Raw genomic sequence first — 5246 nt, 5'->3', positions numbered from 1 at the left:
TCTAAAAGCACTTTTAGTTTTTCCAATTTTTCTTATCCTATAACCTAGTTCGGACTAATACGAACATTTTAAAAAGAGAATTAGCCAAATCGGTCCAGCCGTTCTCAAGGGATGCGCTTACCAACGAACAGCATTTGATTTTTATTTATATAGATTAGTTTGTCTTAAACAGTCACGGAAAAGTACAATAGTGTTCCTATTACGCGCACACCTTTCACTGCTTGGTTCGGATAATCGAGGTTCTGCTATATCGTGTATTAAACAAGCAAGTGTGATCCAAATAGCACCGTGTTTGGTATCATTTTAATCAGGAAACCATCACGAACATGTTGTTAAGCCTTTCATAAAAGCATAATTAGAAACAACAAAATTTCGCCACTAGATTAACGTCGTCTCACTGATACCCTGATGTCGATGTTTCGTTTCCTCGCCAAGTTTTCACATGTGTCGGTACGTTTACAGAATTGTCACGTTTGCAAATGGCGCAATCTGTGCGTGAATCCGATGGTTCTTTTCCTCTCGAGGGAAAAACGTGAGCCCGAGTTCGTTGAAAATAGGATTCAGATAATTTCGTGTGTACGAAACGAGAAAGAAAAGTGGTGGAATTTATGCGGGCGCCTAATACGCGGCTCCAGCTACTCGTTTCGTTTCGTATTCATCCTTTGTTGCCCGTTCTGTCCACTTGTGCGCGTAGTTGTTCGCGCCTCGGTGAATTTACGACCGCAGCGTATCTCCTGCGCGAACTATACGCTCGCCCAATTATTTTCCGAAGTTCTGTCTGATATGGTAGAGCAGCTCTCTGGCCTCTAAACGAGCCGGTAATTTGAATTATTCCAAGGTATGGCTGATTTAAGACCAAAGGGAACCGTCTGCGAAGTTTAGATTAAAGGCGTAAAATGAAATCTGAAGCGCGTCCCCACCCTGCCCGCCCCCATCTTCCTTTGTTTGTGCTTCGTGAATTTTGTTGCTCACGGGCTTTTCTCGCAGACTTTCCGTTTGCCATCTTTGTATTTTCCAGCGAACAATCGTGCCAGAAATTAAGGGAAGATTGCGACGAATGGAGAAAGTGGAGCGTTAGATCAGAGACTAGTTATCCTGTAATATGTACAAAGCTGCTGCGTGTAAACACAGCCTAGAACGAATGTTGATAACGCTCATGGCGATCTCCATAAGAGATCTCTTAAATGCTGCGCTCGGTGGGTAGCGTTTTTAATTTTAAATATTTTCGTAGCCACTATGGAACGTTAGCGACTAATTTTCTGGCGTACTTTTTGCAGACGCTCGTCTGTGAATTTTACGCTATGATGTTCATTTTAGAAAAACCGCTCTTGTCCTGTTCGTTCGCTTCTCCGGCAAAATGTAATTCGGACAAAATCCCAGCACGCATTTACCGCGGGAAAAAAGTCAAGCTTGTGGGCGATCTTCATGAAACTTCATTTAAGATGCTGATAGGGAAAAATCTAGTAAAGAGAATTTTTCGTTCGTTAACGGGACACTAGTTCTCGGGCTTCCAGGAAATCTGATCATTAATCTTCTCAGGTTACTGAAAATATGAACCTACAATACGACACGTTACATGATGACAATGTATAACCTGCTTACCATAGCAAACTTTGCACAGATAGAAAAGATTAATAAAATGTATAAGAAAAACTTTTAGAAACCACGCTTATATTAAAATGCACTGAAAAGGAGAAAATTTTTTTCCTGTTTCTCCGTAAAATACCGAATCCAGTGAAATGATTAATAATGTTTTCCCCAAAATTTCTTTTGTTATAAAATTAGTGACGAAATAGGTAGAAAAATTTAATATAAATTTAAATAAAATCATGACATTAGTGATTAAAAAATAAAAGCGTGGAGCGCTAAACTATATTGACGTAATCTTCGTGGGCTCTCCACGCTTTTATTTTTATAGTCACTAATGTAATGATTTTATCTAAATATATGTACATTAAATTTTTCTATCCATTCCGACAAATTTTCGTAACAGAAGAAATTTTGAACTAATTGCTTAAAATTTTGGAGAAAAATATTATTAATCATTTAACTGGATTCGGTATTTTATGGAGAACCAGGAGAAAAATTATTTTCTCCTTTTTAGTGCATTTTAATATAGGCGTGGCCTTTAAAAAGTCTTTTTACATATTTTATTTTCTACTTTTATTGTCATCGGAAGCAAGTGTGTATGCATAATTTCAGCAAGATTGGCCGGGGTCCCATGGAAATCACCGACACAGATTTCTCCGACACGGTTTTCACCGACAACATTTCATTAATTTTTTTATTAATTAATTAATTAATGCGAATTGAATGAAAATCAGTGGAAAAACGAAATATGAAACCGAGCGTTCTTGAATTAATTAATTAATTAATAAAAAATTAATGAAATGTTGTCGGTGAAAACCTTGTCGGAGAAATCTCCATGGGACTCGATGATTTCCATGGGACCCGATTGGAAGAGGTTTAAAATTCGATTACAAGATTTCACGCATACAACAACAATACGGCAAGTTAATATAAGCGTGGTAAAAAAAGATGGAGTACGAAGAACAGCGAAGAAACAATCAAGAGACGAAAGTGCGACTGCTCGACAATACTTAATCGAAGAACCTCGTCAACACCGACAATTAACGTGGTCTCGGTTCGAGGGACCACGGGTGGAAGGCAAACAACGTAATCGCTCGGAATCAAATTAAATTCGCGATGTCCTTCGAGATGAATGGGACGTATTAGTACCTGCTCGAAAACTGGAACGTCGTGATCTGCAAGCTCGCGCGGGGCGCGGGCGGATCCGTCGTATTCAAGAGTGTCTCTTAAGGACGGACTTATTACGACCTTTTCTACTGGAGGACAATGATTCAAGAAATTTCTTTCAATGCTATCTTTATCACCGTCGTCGAACGAGTGGGTGGATCTTCTGGGCAGGGGTGAGACGGGGGTCGAGATTCTTATATAATGTCGCTTTAAGGGTTGGAACCCTCGCCGGTGAAACGAGCGTAACCGAAAGAAAACGTTTCGCACAATATTACTTCCGATACGGTGTAGAGGACTGTCGCGACCGGCTGTTCCTCGAGGTTGCGATTCAGACGAAAAATAATTACGACGAAATGAATGCGCGAGCGTTTTCTTTTACCAGCGAGCGGCGATGGGACCGAGCCAGCGTCCATTCACACATATAAAGATGCGTCGCGTCACGGCGAGCGAACCTGGGGAAAATATTTTTTTACGCGAAACGAATTACTTACCAGGGCTCTTCGGCGTCCCGGAATTCTCAATTTTTCTGAAACTCCGCAACATACTTTTTATCTTAATTTGATTCCAGCCGGAAACAGCTCTTCCGACTATTTCAGGCTATTTTTTTTAATTACTTTTTATTGTTTGTGCTAAAAATAACCTTCGAGAGGATATTCTAGTACAACAGCGATTTTTATTGTTCTCAGAGGATTTTCATACAGAAAAGCTGTATTTATACATATTCATACATAAAAGATTAATAATGTCTAATTACAATGTCGTAATGAATGTAGTTTAATTAACAGAAACTGGAAATCAATAAAAATTAATGTATCCAATCAAGGGATAAAAATCTATAATAAGTAAAATAAAAGAAAAACATCCAAAACCTCCGTCACGAATATTACGTATGTTACAAAATTTTAGACACAATTACAGCCGCTACGAATTCATAAAATGTTCATATATTGTACGTCGATGAAGACTGGAAGACGTGAGTCTCGTCCGCGAGCCAGCAAAGTTAAAAAGAGAACAGAATTTTCCGGTTATCGAAGTTCCTTTGAGATCCACTCGAGCCAAAGATTTTCGCGACGGTACACAAGCCCTTCAAGGATTAAAGAATACTCCAATAAGCAGGCGAGGAAAATACAGTACAGAAAGAGTGCAGTACGAAAAAGAAAAGAAGCCGCAAAAAAAAGGAAGAGTAACAAAGAAGACAAGATGGCGCCAGTGCGCTTTTCACCGGCCACGATATCCTTGGATCCTTACGAGGTGGTTAAGTGGCAGCGAGGGGCGGTCCGCGTCGGTCGTTCGGTGCACCGCAATTTTCGACCTTTAATTTTACGTTTTTTGTCAAGCGGAGAAAGGTCGAACGACTCTCCCTCTCCTCTCTCTCTCTCTCTCTTTCTCTTGGCCTCCCTCTTTCTCTCAGCTCCTCTCTTTCCGTTGCTTTTGAAGAGTGAACGCGCGTGCACGAGTATCGCGGCACGCTCGCCCTGTGAAATATCTTTGCATACGTTTACGTCCATGTAATTATGCCGTCGGTTACGTGGCTGCACACCGATTATTTTCTTCGCGCGAACACGAGGAAGAGAACGACGGGAAGAAGAATAAGAAGAGGGGAAAAGGAAGAGGTGGAGGCCTGCCACCCTCTTTTTCATCTACGCGGAGAGTCCGCCTTGACGGCGCCTCGAAAAGAGAGAGAGAGAGAACCATAACCTCGACGCGCGTTCCGAGATTCCGAAATCGTTCGGCGGGCAACAATTTCAGGGGAGAACGTTGCTCGCGAAATTACTTCATCCGACCGTAAACAAATCGGGAGCCGGGGAACTGACAACGTTTACGATCCTCGGCCGTCTCGAGTTGAAACTGAGCCAATCATCGTTCAACGTAGTCCCTTTTTAATTCGATCGGCTTCCTGCCGGCCGGGATGAATTATATTTGTTGCGAGAAAAGTGGAGTTCCGTAACGAGATAACATCGCTCGACGACGTGCGAAATTATTGAATGCCGTTCCCCGCTTGAAATACGATTTGATCACACGTTTCCGTTGTTTGTCGCGACGCGGCACAGTGGTGCCGAACGCGAATCTCTAGCTAGACAAACATCGAAAATCACATTTTCGCAGATGAGCGCGAAACATGTTGGGACTTCTTTCTAATGAAACGGTTGGTAAGGGTCAATGATCATTTACTTTTGGTATTATATAAAACTCAAAAAAATATTTGACACGTATTTTTTTATAGCGGCCGATATTCATGTTAAGGGGGTGAAAATAGCTCGCAAAGTTGGGTTGAAAAATCGATTTTCTTGAATATCTCCGAGAAAAGATACACGAACAGATTCGTCCTTCAAAGACGCACAAATTGGATTTTGAAATGTTTGTCCAGGCCTAATACTCTCGGAGATATTCAAGAAAATCGATTTTTCACCCCAACTTTGAGAGCTATCTTCACATTATTTTAAAGAAATACGTGTCAAATATTTTTTTAAATTTTATATCATACCAAA

Source organism: Lasioglossum baleicum, chromosome 4 (genome assembly GCF_051020765.1).
Source record: "Lasioglossum baleicum chromosome 4, iyLasBale1, whole genome shotgun sequence".
Classification (NCBI taxonomy): Eukaryota; Metazoa; Arthropoda; class Insecta; order Hymenoptera; family Halictidae; genus Lasioglossum; species Lasioglossum baleicum.
The sequence above is the reverse complement of the archived record's forward strand: the minus strand, read 5'-3'. Positions refer to the sequence as shown.